The 18701-nt window shown below is 44.1% G+C and overlaps 1 non-coding gene across 1 annotated transcript; it reads left to right on the top strand.

Annotated features, from left to right (window-relative positions):
- Nucleotides 1-8889: 8889 nt before the first annotated feature.
- On the top strand, nt 8890-8964 carry Trnat-ugu (transfer RNA threonine (anticodon UGU)). The gene has a single exon. It is a non-coding gene; the product is annotated as a tRNA-Thr (tRNA).
- The last annotated feature ends 9737 nt before the right edge of the window (nt 8965-18701 follow it).

The raw sequence follows: 18701 nt of genomic DNA, 5'->3' as shown, positions 1-18701 counted from the left end.
CTTGTAACCGCAGTTGCCTCTATGAATCACACCCTTTCTGGTCGTTATACTACATCCTTCTTTCCCATTTCTGACTTTTTGTTGTTGTTGTGGTCTTCAATCCAGAGACTGGTTTGATGCAGCTCTCCATGCTACTCTAGTCTGTGCAAGCTTCTTCATCTCCCAGTATCTACTGTAACCTACATCCTTCTGAATCTGTTTAGTGTATTCATCTCTTGGTCTCCCTCTACGATTTTTACCCTCCACGCTGCCCTCCAATACTAAATTGGTGATCCCTTGATGTCTCAGAATATGCATTACAAACCGATCCCTTCTTCAAGTTGTGCCACAAACTCCTCTTCTCTCCAATTCTATTCAATACCTCTTCATTAGTTATGTGATCTACATATCTAATCTTCGGCATTCTTCTGTAACAACACATTTCGAAAGCTTCTATTCTCTTCTTGTCTAAACTATTTATCGTCCACGTTTCACTTCCATACAAGGCTACACTCCACACAAATACTTTAAGAAGCGACTTCCTGACACTTAAATCTATAGTCGATGTTAACAAATTTCTCTTCTTCAGAAACGCTTTCCTTGCCATTGCCAGTCTACATTTTATATCTTCTCTAATTCGACCATCATCAGTTATTTTGCTCCCCAAATTGCAAAACTCCTTTACTACTTTAAGCGTCTCATTTCCTAATCTAATTCCCGCAGCATCACCCTATGTAATTTGACTGCATTCCATTAACCTCGTTTTGCTTTTGTTGATGTTCATCTTATATCCTCCTGTCAAGACACTGTCCATTCCGTTCAACTGCTCTTCCAGGTCCTTTGCTGCCATTCACAGAATTACAATGTCATCGGTGAACCTCAAAGTTGTTATTTCTTCGCCATGGATTTTAATACCTACTCCGAATTCTTCTTTTGTTTCCTTTACAAGCTATTAACTACTTAAAACTAACTAACATAAGGACATCACACAACACCCAGCCATCACGAGGCAGAGAAAATCCCTGACCCCGCCGGGAATCGAACCCGGGCGTGGGAAGCGAGAACGCTACCGCACGACCACGAGATGCGGGCGATAAAGGTTCAAATGGTTCAAATGGCTCTAAGCACTATGGGACTTAACATATGAGTTCATCAGTACCCTAGGCTTAGAACTATTTAAACCTAACTAACCTAAGGACATCACATACATTCATGCCCGAGGCAGGATTCGAAACTGCGACCGTAGCAGCAGCGCGGTTCCGGACTGAAGCTCCTAGAACCGGTCGGCCACATCGGTCGGCTTGTCGATAAAAACTCAATTTTTTTTTTCAAACTGTGTCCATCACTTTCTAACAGCTCACTTACTTACCTCCAAGCGCCCAATAACCAATTTCTTTTTATAATCGCTTTCCTAGGGTCAGATAAATGGTTCCCCTTCACGACAAAACCATCAGTTTTAATCCTGTATCCGTATTCCATTCCATTCTCCAGTATTTTTAAACATAGTAGATACACACTCGTTCAACAGACGCAGAAACGCTCGTGCACCAACCAACATTTGACGTGGCGTCACTATTAGGAGAGGGGTCTCAAGGCCGAACCACAGCCAAGGTGTTGAAGTTACTGCTGGCAGTCCGAACGCCAACCGCCTCGCTGTCTCCAATTTGCCGCCCGTACACATTAGGCAAATCTCAGGCAACTATGTAAATGGTTGCCGTTCATTGGCCATCCTGGCCTAGTGCGTACACGCCTTTACAAATGGAACCCGAAGAAGGCGATACCACACTGTGTCGTCTTAGAAGATCTGACTGGTTCCTACTTCCAGGTGTGAATCAAGCAATTGCTTTGAATACTCGGTAATCGAAGCTAATCACGGGGTTATAGGTGAACGGGACGGGGAGTTCTACAATAATAACAATGGGAGGAACCCTAATCCCAATTCATAATTATGATATATTTTCTAGTGTCCGCCCCCAGTAGCTAAGTGGTATTGACCTCTGTAATAAAAAACTGAGTGGAACGATCAACAAACGAACTTGACCGGATGTCATCTGACGTCCGCAACGACCAAACACAACGATCAAAAATGAACAAAATGCGAAAAGAAAAAAAAGGTGGTCAGCGTGACAGACTGTCAGTCCCAAGGGCCGGGGTTCGATTCCCGACTGGGTCGGAGATTTTTTCCGCTCAGGGACTGGGTGTTGTGTTGTCCTAATCGTTATCATATCATCCCCATCGACGCGGAAGTCGCCAAAGTGGCGTCAAATCGAAAGACTTGCACCAGGCGAGCGGCCTACCCGACGGGAGGCCCTCGTCACACGAAAATTTTTTTTTAATTCTCTAGTCAAGATTTAAAAAGGAAGAGATAATGAATTTTAAGCATGGGAATTCTGAGGAAAGAGTACACTTGTATTTAGTATCACATTCACTAATTATCAAGCGTCTATTGAAAAAAAGTTACAAGAATATAAACAATGAAGCCTCGTATCACTAGCAGTGGAGATGACAGGCATCTTATCCGCATGGATATAACGGATCGTGCAGTCACGTCTCGATCCCTGAGTCAACAGATGGGGACGTTTGCAAGACAACAACCATCTGCACGAACAGTTCGACGACGTTTGTAGCAGCATGGACTATCAGCTCGGAGACCATGGCTGCGGTTATCCTTGACGCTGCATCACAGACAGGAGCGTCTGCGACGATGTAGTCAACGACGGACCTGGGTGCACGAATGGCAAAACGTCATTTTTTCGGATGAATCCAGGTTCTGTTTACAGCATCATGATGGTCGCATCCGTGTTTGGCGACATCGCGGTGAACGCACATTGGAAGCGTGTATTCGTCATAGTCATATTGGCGTATCACCCGGCGTGATGGTAGGGGGTGCCACTGGTTCCACGTCTCGGTCACCTCTTGTTCGCATTGACGGCACTTTGAACAGTGGACGTTACATTTCAGATGTGTTACAAAATGGTTCAAATGGCTTTGACCACTATGGGACTTAACTTCTGAGGTCATCAGTCCCCTAGGCTTAGAACTACTTAAACCTAACTAACCTAAGGACATCACATACATTCATGCCCGAGGCAGGATTCGAACCTGCGACCGTAACGGTCGCGCGGTTCCAGACTGTAGCGCCTAGAACCGCTCGACCACTCCAGCCGGCTCAGATGTGTTACGACCCGTGGCTCTACCCTTCATTCGATCCCTGTTAAACCCTACATTTCAGCAGGATAATGCACGACCGCATGTTGCAGGTCCTGTACGGGCCTTTCTGGATACAAAAAATGTTCGACTGCTGCCCTAACCAGTACATTCTCCAGATATCTCACCAACTGTAAACGTCTGGTCAATGGTGGCCGAGCAACTGGCTCGTCACAATACGCCAATCTCCCCTCTTGATGAACTGTGGTATCGTGTTGAAGCTGCGTGGGCAGCTGTACCTGTACACGCCATCCAAGGTCTGTTTGACTCAATGCCCAGGCGTATCAAGGCCGTTATTACGGCCAGAGGTGGTTGTTCTGATTTCTCAGGATCTATGCACCCAAATTGCGTGAAAATGTAATCACTTGTCAGTTCTAGTATAATATATTTGTCTAATGAATACCCGTTTATCATCTGCATTTCTTGTTGTATCAATTTTAATGGCCAGTAGTGTATTTAAAACTTAATTGTCTAACAAAATAAATTTAGTATACCAAGTATCAAGTCATATTTGAACATTTTTTTCTTTCAGTATTTCTCAGGGATCACTTACAATCACATGTGCTGCCACATGGGAAGTAGCGTGGGAGGTAGTGCCATAGCTGGAGAGTTAGAAGTCTACGAACATCACTAAGAGGAGAACTAATCCAATAACAAATGATAATGTACACTAGGAGTACATGTAGAATAGCCCTCTGAAAAACACCTGTCCCATCCCAGCACCGACTGACCAGCCAAGAGGGAGATATTCCACTACGCTCTAGCAAAAACAAGAGACTGGAAACAGAGGATGAATTTTTGTAGTAAATACACTCCTGGAAATGGAAACAAGAACACATTGACACCGGTGTGTCAGACCCACCATACTTGCTCCGGACACTGCGAGAGGGCTGTACAAGCAATGATCACACGCACGGCACAGCGGACTCACCAGGAACCGCGGTGTTGGCCGTCGAATGGCGCTAGCTGCGCAGCATTTGTGCACCGCCGCCGTCAGTGTCAGCCAGTTTGCCGTGGCATACGGAGCTCCATCGCAGTCTTTAACACTGGTAGCATGCCGCGACAGCGTGGACGTGAACCGTATGTGCAGTTGACGGACTTTGAGCGAGGGCGTATAGTGGGCATGCGGGAGGCCGGGTGGACGTACCGCCGAATTGCTCAACACGTGGGGCGTGAGGTCTCCACAGTACATCGATGTTGTCGCCAGTGGTCGGCGGAAGGTGCACGTGCCCGTCGACCTGGGACCGGACCGCAGCGACGCACGGATGCACGCCAAGACCGCAGGATCCTACGCAGTGCCGTAGGGGACCGCACCGCCACTTCCCAGCAAATTAGGGACACTGTTGCTCCTGGGGTATCGGCGAGGACCATTCGCAACCGTCTCCATGAAGCTGGGCTACGGTTCCGCACACCGTTAGGCCGTCTTCCGCTCACGCCCCAACATCGTGCAGCCCGCCTCCAGTGGTGTCGCGACAGGCGTGAATGGAGGGACGAATGGAGACGTGTCGTCTTCAGCGATGAGAGTCGCTTCTGCCTTGGTGCCAATGATGGTCGTATGCGTGTTTGGCGCCGTGCAGGTGAGCGCCACAATCAGGACTGCATACGACCGAGGCACACAGTGCCAACACCCGGCATCATGGTGTGGGGAGCCATCTCCTACACTGGCCGTACACCACTGGTGATCGTCGAGGGGACACTGAATAGTGCACGGTACATCCAAACCGTCATCGAACCCATCGTTCTACCATTCCTAGACCGGCAAGGGAACATGCTGTTCCAACAGGACAATGCACGTCCGCATGTATCCCGTGCCACCCAACGTGCTCTAGAAGGTGTAAGTCAACTACCCTGGCCAGCAAGATCTCTGGATCTGTCCCCCATTGAGCATGTTTGGGACTGGATGAAGCGTCGTCTCACGCGGTCTGCACGTCCAGCACGAACGCTGGTCCAACTGAGGCGCCAGGTGGAAATGGCATGGCAAGCCGTTCCACAGGACTACATCCAGCATCTCTACGATCGTCTCCATGGGAGAATAGCAGCCTGCATTGCTGCGAAAGGTGGATATACACTGTACTAGTGCCGACATTGTGCATGCTCTGTTGCCTGTGTCTATGTGCCTGTGGTTCTGTCAGTGTGATCATGTGATGTATCTGACCCCAGGAATGTGTCAATAAAGTTTCCCCTTCCTGGGACAATGAATTCACGGTGTTCTTATTTCAATTTCCAGGAGTGTAGATCCCAGCAGTAATCCTAATACTCGAGCTGTCAGTTATGCGTTACAATCCATTACGGGAGGATGTCTAAAGTATCGGGAGAGAAACCCCGTGAGTGATGGCCTGTTTCGCGAAAGGCTCCCAGAGTCCTTCGCGTGGGTGCGTTCCCTCGTCGCCAGTGCCCCGGACCGTCGCTCTGTTGTCTCGTGGGAGCTTCCGTGCGGAATAATTAATCCTGCGGGAAGCGCGCCTGCTGTATCGCCTGGGCGTGGTCGGCCACCATTAATCTCCAGCGTCTCGCTCACTGCCCCCTCTGCTGCGATAAATTCTCTGGAGTTAAGTGTCTCCCGCCTCGCAAGTGTACTACGCTTTCCCTTCGTTGCAACCAACAAGTAGTGTTTAGTTTGGAGTAGGACTTTCGATGATTATCGATAGTTGCAAAACAACCATGTTGTAATTTATAAACGGTTATAGGCGCTGCAGTCTGGAACCGCGCGACCGCTACGGCCGCAGGTTGGACTCCTGCCTCGGGCATGCATGTGTGTGATGTCCTTAGGTAAATTAGGTTTAAGTAGTTCTGAGTTCTGGGGAACTGATGACCTCAGAAGTTAAGTCCCATAGTGCTCAGAGCCATTTTGTAATTTATAACGTCGATGATTGAATATTGATAATGTAGTCTTTTAAACAAGGCCTGTGGGGAAGACCAGGTATATGCTGAGCTTTTAAAAAATGGAGGACCACAATTGGAAATAGAACTACATTCCTTAATTGAAACAATTTGGGAGACAGAAAACATACCGGCCGATTGGAAAACTGCAATTATATGCCCCATCTTTAAGAAGAATGATCCCCTTGTCTGTGATAACTACAGAGGAATTGCCCTACTCGATGTCACGTATAAAATTTTGTCTATGTGTATACTACACAGACTGATTCCCATAACCGAAGAACTGATTGGGGACTACCAATGTGGTTTCCGCACTAACAGATCCACTTTGGATCACTTATTCACATTGAGACAAATAAATGAGAAGGCATGGGAATTTAATGTAGATATCCATATTCTATTTATAGACTTCAAGAAGGCCTATGATAGCATACACCGACAGACACTCTTAAATACCATGAAAGAATTTGAAATACCATTAAAATTAATCAAATTAGTTAAAATGTGTTTGGAAGAAACCATATGCAAAGTTAAGACACCAGCAGGAGAGACTGAAAATTTTAAGGTGTACACTGGACTGAGACAAGGGGATGCCATCTCACCTATTCTATTTAATATTATCTTAGAGAAGATTGATAGAGAATTCACCAAAACTAATCCACAAGGGATCCAACTGCAGGGACAGAACATTACTAGACTTGCTTATGCAGATGATGTAGCCTTAATAAGCACTTCAAAAGCTGAATTAATCAGGATGATGCAAAATTATTACAAAATAGCTGAGAAAGCTGGACTTCATGTGAATGAAGAAAAGACAGAATATCTAGTCATAAGTAAAAAACTCCAAAAGAATACACCACTGACCGTAAATGGTCTCACTTTCAAGGCAGTTGACCACTTCAAGTACTTAGGGAGTCTTTTTAGCAGAGACAATAGAGCAGAAATAGAAATAGACGTCCGTCTAGCAGCAGCTAATAGAACTTTTTACAGCTGTATCAAAATTTTAAGGATGAGATCACTTAGTACTGAATTCAAAATCCGTTTTTATCAGTCAACTATTGTACCAGTAGCATGAAGAAAAACTGTTGATATTTGAAAGAAAAATACTAAGAAAAATATTTGGACCAATCTTCGATGAAAATGTCATGGAGTGGAGGATAAGGAAAAATGAAGAACTACGGGAGCTGTACAAACATAGTACCATTGTGGAAATGTTCAAGAAGAGAAGACTGAACTGGGCTGGTCATGTAGCAAGGATGCCGGAGAACAGACTACCCAAAATAGCATCCACTAAGAAATTAGAAGGAAAGAGAAGAAGAGGAAGACCTCGAATTAGGTGGATGGAGAATATCCGGGAAGATGCAGCAAGGGATGGGCATCAACTCTGATTGGACAACAATTTCCCTGGATAGAAATAATTGGAAGAGGCTCGTAGAGCAGGTGTATGGTCGATAAGGCCTTAGCCACGTGTAAAGTAAGTAAGTCTTTTAAACATCGCAACGTCGATGTCAAAGACAAAATACCAACTTCCGATGGGGGCAAAAAAAAGAGCCAGTTGTAACGTCACAATAGGTTTCGTTACATAGTTAAAATCAGTGTTATGTTGCTATCAGCTGATAGACATTATCAGCGTAAATTCAATTACTTTACATAATCAAATAACAGTGAAATAATCTCAGCCGCAAATTACATGCATGTAGAAACAATTATGGATCAAAGTCTTTTATTCTAGTTACAATATGCACGTCGTGTGTCCCTATTTACATTTCCCCACCTCTCCTTAAAGTACGTGGTCAGGTGTGAATGTTTTGAGTGTGGTAGCAGACAAACCAGAGATATAGTGGATCTCATAATCTTCTACCAACTTTAACACAGTCAGTGGAAGGCAAAGAGCAGGAACAGGAAGGTTCGACCGGAGGTGCGAAAGTCTAAAAAAAAAAAACGTTTTCTTATCAGAGGTTGGTCATGGGCATCCCCCACCACCTCGCGCTGCTCGGGAGAAAGAGCCGCGCAACAGTTACGGGGAGTTTTTTGGAAGACAGGTAAGCGACCATACGTTCCTTCAGAAAGCTGCGTCGAAATCAGGACAAGGGTATTTGAATGTTTAAATATGTTTAATGTTAACAATTTATTTATCAGAGGCTTTTTCGCGATTGATTAATTAAGAACCATTTATTGATTTTTGTTCAATTTATCCATATAAGAATAATCTTCTCCGATCGAGATTTCCGTTACGACCCGCCACGTGGTGCATAGTTTCTAACTGCAACCACCGATAAAGCTCATAGAGGGAGTTGTAGACAGTTTTTGCGATTGCTGAACATTTATGCTAGCGTATGTCGCTTATTGAAAATTTAGTGACGAGTGTAGCTTTTCTAAGATGAATCGTTTCGTATTCAAGCACTTCGCGCTGGAGATACCAGCCACGAGTCCTGCTCGATGCCAGCCACTGTACATAGAAAATCTGCATAGAGAAATAGTTACGATATTTGCATTTCAGTGATAATCTAGTGCATGTGCATGTATCAGCATAGTAGTAGTGACCACGTGCTCTCCAAGATTTTCCTTCCCCCCACAGGACGATGCAAATCAAAGGCAATACGGCTTGTAATTCAAAGGAGAAATAATCTATGTGCAAAGTAAATAATCTTTGTCCATAGTTAATGTGTATTCAAAAGACTGTTAGGAAGTAACTTCGCAAATTTCTCTAATGTTGGTTAAAATAAAGTTAACTTACATATGTAGAATTGTGGACAGTTGGGAATGTAAGTCTCATGGGAAGCGTGCAAGGGATAAGTCCCTGCAGTCGCGCTATTCATCTGTGCCCTCGGTGGCTCAGATGGATAGAGCGTCTGCCATGTAAGCAGGAGATCCCGGGTTCGAATCCCGGTCGGGGCACACATTTTCAGCTGTCCACATCGAGGTATATCATCAACACCTGTCGGCAGCTGAGGTTTTCAGTTAGTCGTCATTTATTCCAGGGAAAAGCTGCACGGTCATCAACAGTAACTGTTCTTTCGAGAACGAGTTACAGTCTTCGTATATAAAATTAACTTTGTTTTTCGAAGTAATTTCCGTTCTCGGCTTGCTCATTTAAACCATACCTAAGAAAAGAGAATCATATCAATCACGCTGCCCCTTTACTAAAATTATTGGCACAAGACTAGATTCGTGCTGGATGTAGTTTTCTCTGACCATCCCCAAAATTACAATTGCGTTTCCGTTGCGACTTCAAATTCAATCGATAAGATTGTATTCTGAACTTTGATGGGCCTAAACATCAATTCTAAAGCGGGCAGAATGGTCGGGGAAGGTTACGCTGCCGAGAGAGAAAAAGTGTGCATAAGATCCTTCCCCACAGTAGGCTTATATAAAAATGAATAAAAGTAATACCTGCTGATAAAATTAAGCAAACTCTCTTCTCAGCCTGCCACAACCAGGGAGAATTAACGACATTTACGATCGAAATACCAGTCGTTGGGAGCTTGCACAGTAAACTTGTCAACACTTTTTTCTTCATTTGAATGCATCTTTTTCTGGACATGACTCATAACTATAGCAGCATGACATATCTGCAATTTTCAAACGTCATCATTGGGGCGGGGTAGAAAGAGATCAATATTTTTATTATTTATTATATTTATTATTTATTATATTATATTAAGAACAAAATAGGAGTTGAAATAATGAATTAAAATTGGTACCGAGGGTGGGACCCGAGCTCGGATCTTCTGCTTACTAATAGAGTGAGGTGGCTCAGCGGTTAGCAGACTGGACTCTCATTCTGGAGGATGGCGGTTCAAACCCGCGTCCGGCCACCGTTATTTAAGTTTTTCGTGATTTTTCTTAATCGCTTCAGGCAAATTCCGGGATGGATCCTTTGAAAGGATGAGGGCGACTTCCTCGCCCATCTTTCTCGAATCCGATGGGACCGATGACCTCGCTGTCTTGTCCCCTCCTCCAAATCAACTAATGAAACCTGCTTACGAGTAAGATGTGCTGTCCACTGACACCGCTACATGGACTACTGTAGCTGCCTAACACAAACTTCGATTCACACCTGAGCCCATTGAACTGAAGTTTCTGTTAGGGAGGGCAATGGACTAGGGTAGTCGGTACAGTTGTATGGGGAGAGGTGAGAATTGAAGCTTGTGTTAGGGAGGGAAAAGGACTGCTGTAGTACATGCAGCAGTGTCAGACAAAATGTGTAGTGGAGAGAACATTTGCCTAGCGTTCATAAGACTTGGGTCGAAAGTCCGTCCTTGGCACAAATTTTAATTCATTACTTGAGCTACTGTCTCCACGGAAGATAAAATTGAGACTCATTATCTCTTTGGTAAAATGTAATTCCATAAGGTAGGAACGTTGGCTACCGTTTTTACTAAGAGGGCACCGCTGATATTGTGACAAATGAAACCAATAAAGAGTAGTGGAGAGAGTTTGAAGAATAGCTCCATAAAGACATCAAGAAAGTGGTTACTGCCAACTGGAAATGTCAACATTTAAGTCATGTAACATCAACGTTTCTCGGGCCTAGACATGCTTTAGCATGTTCGAACGCAATGAAAACCATCAAGGTTTTACTTGCATCTAGGCAACTGGGTGATACATTATAGGAAAACAGAGAAACCAGTTTATGGAGTGAACATCGTGCAAAAGCATAAGAAAAGGACAAATTGCATTCTGTAACAGAAATGGACCTATCCACACATTTGTGTTATTGTCGGAAAAATCACTTTCTATGTCTTAAATAAAATCTGTTAGAAGCACACAATCACAAATTTGGTACCACCCATCAAAAGCTACAAAAAATTTGGAAATTTGTGGTAAGTTCTGTCGGACTAATCTACTGGTCTCTAGGCTTACAAACTACTTAGTCTAACTTAAACTAACTTACGCTAAGGACAACATGCCCAAAGGAGGACTCGAACCTCTGTCGGGAAGGGGGGGGGGCAGGGGGAGACGCGCAAACTGTGGCAAGGCACCTTAGACAGCACGGCTACCCCTCACGGCTACAAAAAACCTTCAATTATTTATCTGTACTGTATACCCACGTCGTCGCCGGCCGCGGTGGTCTCGCGGTTCTAGGCGCACAGTCCGGAACCGTGCGACTGCTACGGTCGCAGGTTCGAATCCTGCCTCGGGCATGGATGTGTGTGATGTCCTTAGGTTAGTTAGGTTTAAGTAGTTCTAAGTTCTAGGGGACTGATAACCACAGCAGTTGAGTCCCATAGTGCTCAGAGCCATTTGAACCCACGTCGTCACTTCTCAAGGACTGGTCTCACAGGTAGGATGTACACTCTGTCAACAATGTAATAGTCTGAAGGGGCTACTTCTCACAAGAATAGTATTTTTACAGTCTGTAGACAGAAAGTTGTGGGGTGTCAATCGTAATTACGGCTGTATTTACTGATTAACCTAACTATGATAGTAGATGCCGTGGCAGCCCCGGCAGTAAGTTAACTCCTGACGACGACGGCGGAGATGGTCATCGAAATCTCGGGAATTTTATTCGAATTGACGCGGCCTGAAAACCGAGAACGTTTTATTCACATTCACAAATAGTTAGGAAATTCTTTAAAAATAAAACTTCGACACAAATTTCTTTGAAATATACATGACATATATAGACCAATTATCTTGGCACACATTGAACTCTTGACATAACATTGGAGCAACTGGAACACTAAACTTCACACAATTGAATGGTGGCAACCTTAGATCAATATATTTTGCATTATCGAAACTTATCGAAACATCTGTTTTAGAATCTCGGGGCTACCGGCGCAGTAAATATTTAAAAGCAACTACTTTTTATTTGAATGTCAATGTCGCACGTGAACTGTTCTTTATTTGGATGGGTTACTAGTTTTGTCCAAAAATCTACCCTTTTCAGATCATAAAACATATACAATTAGTGTCGATCCCGTTCAGACATCGTTAAAAAATTTTTAAACGATAACATCCATACATGACACCTTTTCATCGATCTTTGCCATTTTAATTAGAGAATGGTCAGAAAACAACAGCCTTATGCCACTGAAACTTAGTAACTGAAATTAATATTTACCTCATCTCGTATCTACATGATGATATCTATTATGAAATGAAGTAAATACTGATTGTCAGATATATGATAATCTCTGTTACGAGACGATGTAAATTCTGATTGTTTCAGTTACTAAGTTTTAAATGTATAACGTTTTTTGTTTTCACCGTCGTTCAATTAAACTAGCTACAAACGATGGAAAGCTGTTTTCAACTACGTCATGTATGGACTTTCTCATTTTCAGAAACATTTTAACGATGTATGAAGCTATTGTGGAACCAAAGTAGTGGGACAAAGGGGGCTATGGGGACAGTTTCAATTTATTCAAGATGGTGGACCTTCCTCCCAACCCTCCCCACACTATCTACAATACTATGGAAGGATCTCACTGATGACATCATGGGCTTTTCTCCTCCACATCTTCTCCTCCCCTCCCACTACACCACCACTCTCTTTCCCCTCACCCCACCTGGGAAAGAATGGGCATGAAAAATCGCTCAGTCTATGCTGAGCTATTGGTGTGGATGGATATTATTGTTTTTTTTTTTCTTTATTTTGGGTGTCATCCTACTGGAAATTGGAGGGGAAATCTTGCAATGTGTTCAACTGTCAAGGTACTGTTGTCAGACCTAGAAAGGTTTAATAACTGTATCATCTGTAAGCATGCGACTGTGTCCATTGAACCTTACAGGAGGACTGGACAGGAAAGGTCATGGAGTAGTGTAAGAAGAAGAAAACTTAGCAAATAATGGCGACGCAGTGGGAGGATTTGAAGATGCATTTCGCAACTCTTACTACAGATGGTTGCTTGTGGTGAAACTGTGTTCCTTTTTGAAACGCCCAGTCAATATGCCTAAGAGGTCCCTTCCACAGCCCCAAACCGACTGACCTAGTTGACAACACAGCCACCAGAGTCATGGGTGAAAAATTTGGTGGGAACCAATGACATTTCAGCTTTCGGTCATACGATTGTGACGTCAGGGATATAAGGCGACCACAACCGGTCACTGGCCCCAGTCAGTGGAAGGATTTGGACAGCTGGAGCAGCTGTGATCATCTGGCACCCCAGAAGAATAGGAAGAAGCGAAATAGTAAGGTACTAATTACATGACTCTCTGCTATTGTGTCTTCTTCTGTGTCCCACATGTAATGATTCTTCTTGCTCTTTGTTCAACTGCTAAGGTGACCTCCAGCATGTCAGGACCTGCAGCAGTGGCATTGTCCTCCAACTTGGAATGACCTGCAGTCTGGGGAGGGTTGGGAGGAAGGTCCACCGTCTTGAATAAATTGAAACTGTCCTCATACCATAGCAAATGGGATCCTGTAGTGCTTCTTGTCACGAGGAGCAGAAAAAGGAGCTGCTGTTGTCTGTGCAATTCATCGACGATAAAACCCAGCCATAATCCTGGCTAGCAGAATTGCACTGGGGGTCTCATGCAGCATGGTGTGGGCAGTTCTGGACTCCAATATTCGCACCATCCAATGAACTACAGAACATTAAAGCAGTATTGTAAGAGCAGAGTGTAAATGTACTGGATGAGAAGATACTAATTGCTCCCAGTGCGCTATTGCTGTTCACTCCACATGTAATTTTACTGCTGGAGTGTCAAAAAGTCTGGGTATAGGCATAGAAGCACGAGACTGTGACTGGCATGTAGTGGTTGAGATCACAAACGCAACGAAGAGTGTTGAAGAGCGGTTTACTGAGTTCGAGTAGAAAGAACTATGTCATGCAAAACCCTTCATCAGTGTGCAGGTGACTACAGAGTATAATCCACCTCTGTCTGCCCTGGACATTTACTGTGCTGCTCTGATGCTATCTATGCTGCGATGATGCAGCATTCAGGGTGAAATCTGAAGACTGATCCGCACCCCACTGTAGCAATTTGGATTAAGCGTGGTGATATCCCATACGTTAGAGAGACTCGAGCGACGGCTACCATGTATCCGAGCTATATACAGTGACACTGTGAACTATCTTTATGTGTGTAATCTATATTAATGATTCAGAGCAAAGCTTTAATTCATGTATCAGTGCAATGCTGAAGACGACTCCGGCAGATGTGGAATCCACACACACTACATTTACAGTCGGAATACCTGAGTTTTTCGATACCCCAATCAGTTTGAAGGAACTACGTGCTGAATGTTGTGCATACAAGAAACTGTTATTTGCTAAATACTGTGAAAAAATGAACCAGTGGATGTTTTTGATAATGCAGCGCCTCCCATTTAAAAGAAAATTTATATTACCACAGACTGGGTGTTTTTCTTCCACCAGCCGCTGTGGCCGAGCGGTTCTAGGCGCTTCAGTCCGGAACCGCGCTGCTGCTGCGGTCGCAGGTTCGAATCCTGCCTCGGCCAGGGATATGTGTGATGTCCTTAGGTTTGTTAGTAATACACCTTGCTAAAACCACAGGACAGGACAAGTAGTAGGAATTGTGGAAGGGGGCCAGAATGAGCGGCTGTCAGTTACACTCCAAACATAATACTTTATTTAGTTGTCCAAATATTACAGCGGGGCTTTTAAGCTTGACTATAGACAGAAAACGTCTTTATTCTAAAACAGCTGAAGACCCATGAATTAAATACAACTGCTATAAATATTTCTTTTTTTGAGACAGAGAGCTCTAGGCTTTAACCTTAAATAGTATTTAAGACCAAGCGATGTAAGACTTGACTAGTCAGATAGATTAAGTTTAAAAAAAAAAAACGGTTGAAGGCCGACAAATTTAAAACAACATAACTACAATAACCTTTCAAAAGGCAGGAGGCCAAAGCTTTATGACCAATAAGAAACCTTACTCCAAAACGACTGAAGGCCTTTTTTTTTTAAAAAAAAGAAAACTGCAACCAATTTTCCAAGGCACAACGGCCAAAGCTTTTAACTTTAAATAGTATTCAAGCCCAAGTGATGTAAGACTTGATAAGTAAGGATCCAAAATTTGAAAGCGGCTGAAGGCCCATCATTTTAAGAACAATAAAACTACGATACATTTCCAACAGGCAGAAAGCCCACAGCTTTACCTTCCAAAAGGTAATACTTGATAAGTAAGATCCTTAAAACTTAAAGCGGCTGAAGGCCGATGCTTTAAAACAATGCAATAAGTTTTCAACAGGCAGAAGGCCTAAGCTTTATCTTCAGACAATGTAAGACTTACCCAATTTAGAAAAACTTACTTTCAAAGTGGCTGTAGGCCTTTGATCTTAAAAACACAATTACGAGCCTACAAATTCCAACGACGGGCTATGAGACATTAAAAATACAAAATTAAACGCCAACAAGAAAGGCAGTATAGGCAACGGCGCGGCGCTCAGCAGTTTCCAGGGGGCTCGGTCTGCACTTGAAATCTTAACGTTCGCTTAGGTGAGACAAGATGTCGGCCCAACTGTACTCGATCCGCTGGCAACACAACCAAGACTCAGTCGGGGACCTACCGCCAAGACGACTTGCTAACTACCGACCAAAGCCAAAACGTTACAGACATAGATGCCCACAACCAAAAATACATTAAGCTGTCAAAAACTACACACCGTGTTGGACAACGACCACAGGTGAGGAAAGGACAGCCTGGATTTACTTCAGCGACCACGGCAGGTAACCGGAACACTAACGACCACAAGGCAGAAAATTCCGCCGGTGCACTTGAATTTCAAACCGGCAAATATAGTTAATTCCACCATACAGCGGCTAAATCTTCACCAACTCGAACGCTCGCTGTTGCTTCCAGGAATATCACCAACAGCGAACCACCAACCAAGGGGACAACGTGAACAGACGTGGCTTCGGTAATTAAATCACCACTCAACTTTCATGTCCTGTGTCGCTAAGCCACGAACCTCGTAGCACTCGGAACAGCCCCCACCCACTCCGACACTGCATAGAAGGCGGCCGGAGTGGCCGAGCGGTTCTAGGCACTACAGTCTGGAACCGCGCGACCGCTACGGTCGCAGGATCGTATCCTGCCTCGGGCATGGATGTGTGTGATGTCCTTAGGTTAGTTAGGTTTAAGTAGTTCTAAGTTCTAGGGGACTGATGACCTCAGAAGTTGTCGCATAGTGCTCAGAGCCATTTAAACCATTTTGAACTGCATAGAAACCGCCAGCGGCCCCGGCCGACGTCTGAATGGAGACTTCCTCGCTGATCCTCTCCAACCAACCGACTGACTACCAGTACACCGACAACATTTAAAACAAGTTGTCAGTGGAAATGGCAGCTGCTACACTTACAGCTTGACAAACACTTGAACGAAGACTTGAACGACACTCAGCAGTGGCAGTGCAATTACGAAGACAAATCGGGAATCGATACACACACACAGACAACCCATAAGCGATCGGCGAGCCAATTCACTTCGTCCAGTAGGACGACCGACCAACGATCCACGAAGACCGTCCCCGGCTCAAGTGATGTGTGGCGGCAACTTTCGGGCGAGCCATGGACATGCGGACCTCACTGCTACTGTAACCTGAATAAACTAGTGCCGCGTTCTAACTCCCCGACTGCCAGGTTCCAACTGCCCTCCTGGCTCGTTCCAGATGACTCCACGACAGATGACAACCTGGAAGTAATAGCAGTGGAACAAAATAACACGTGAGGACTATATCGATAGGCGCTGCTGCTGCCATTGATGGCAGACAAGGCAGCAACTCAGTGACAACAGAAATTGAAACTAACATAACGAGGTGGCAACATGAAAAAAAAAAGGATGGAAAATAAGGGACAGCACGAGTGCATGCCACACACGGTTCTGTTATGTTTAAGTAGTTCTAAGTCTAGGGGCTTCCCCATGAACCATGGACCTTGCCGTTGGTGGGGAGGCTTGCGTGCCTCAGCGATACAGATGGCCGTACCATAGGTGCAACCACAACGGAGCGGCATCTGTTGAGAGGCCAGACAAACGTGTGGTTCCTGAAGAGGGGCAGCAGCCGTTTCAGTAGTTGCAGGGGCAACAGTCTGGATGATTGACTGACCTGGCCTTGCAACATTAACCAAAACGGCCTTGCTCTGCTGGTACTGCGAACGGCTGAAAGCAAGGGGAAACTACAGCCGTAATTTTTCCCGAGGGCATGCAGCTTTACTGTATGGATAAATCATGATGGCGTCCTCTTGGGTAAAATATTCCGGAGGTAAAATAGTCCCCCATTCGGATCTCCGGGTGGGGACTACTCAAGAGGACGTCGTTATCAGGAAAAGGAAAACTGGCGTTCTATGGATCAGAGCGTGGAATGTCAGATCCCTTAATCGGGCAGGTAGATTAGAAAATTTAAAAAGGGAAATGGATAGCTTAAAGTTAGATATAGTTGGAATTAGTGAAGTTCAGTGGCAGGAGGAACAAGACTTTTGGTCAGGTGAGTACAGAATTATAAACACATTATCAAATAGGGGTAATGCAGGAATAGGTTAAATAATGAATAAAAAAATAGGAGTGCGGGTAAGCTACTACAAACAGCATAGTGAACGCATTATTGTGGCCAAGATAGAGACGAAGCCCACACCTACTACGGTAGTACAAGTTTATATGCCAACTAGCTCTGCAGATGATGAAGAAATTGAATAAATGTATGATGGCATAAAAGAAATTATTCAGTTAGTGAAGGGAGACGAAAATTTCATAGTCATGGGTGACTGTAATTCGATAGTAGGAAAAGGAAGAGAAGGAAACGTGGTAAGTGAATATGGATTGGGGGTAAGAAATGAAAGAGGAAGCCGCCTGGTAGAATTTGGCCCAGAGCATAACTTAATCATTCCTAACACTTGGTTCAAGAATCATGCAAGAAGGTTGTATACATGGAACAAGCCTGGAGATACTAGAAGGTATTGGATAGTTTATATAATGGTAAGACAGAGATTTAGGAACCAGTTTTTAAATTGTAAGACATTTCCAGGGGCAGATGTGCACTCTGACCACAAACAATTGGTTATGAACTGTAGATTAAATTGAAGAAACTGCAAGAAGGTGGGAATTTCAAGAGATGGAACCTGAATAAACTGACTTAACCAGAGGTTGTAGATAGTTTCAGGGAGAGCATAAGGGAACAATTGACAGGAATGGTGGAATGAAATACAGTAGAAGAAGAATGGGTACCTTTGAGGGTTGAAGTAGTGAAGGCAGCAGAGGATCAAGTAGGTAAAAATACGAGTACTAGTAGAAATCCTTGGGTAACAGAAGAACAATTGAATATAATTGATGAAAAGAGAAAATATAAAAATACAGTATTGAAGCAGGCAAAAAGGAATACAAACGTTTCAAAATGAGATCGAAAGGAAGTGCAAAATGGCTAAGCAGGGATGGCTAGAAGACAAGTGTAAGGATGTAGAGACATATTTCACTAGGGGTAAGATAGATACTGCCTACAGGAAAATTAAAGAGACCATTGGAGAAAAGAGAACCACTTGTATGAATATCAGGAGCTCAGATGGAAACCCAGTTCTACGCAAAGAAGGGAAAAGCAGAAAGGTGGAAGGACTATATAGAGGGTCTATACAAGGGTTATGTACTTGAGGACAATATTATGGAAATGGAAGAGGATGTAGATGAAGATGAAATGGGAGATACGATACTGCGTGAAGAGTTTGACAGAG

This window comes from Schistocerca nitens, chromosome 5, assembly GCF_023898315.1.
Source record: "Schistocerca nitens isolate TAMUIC-IGC-003100 chromosome 5, iqSchNite1.1, whole genome shotgun sequence".
In the NCBI taxonomy this organism is placed as follows: domain Eukaryota; kingdom Metazoa; phylum Arthropoda; class Insecta; order Orthoptera; family Acrididae; genus Schistocerca; species Schistocerca nitens.
This window is presented reverse-complemented; position numbering and strand designations above follow the sequence as displayed.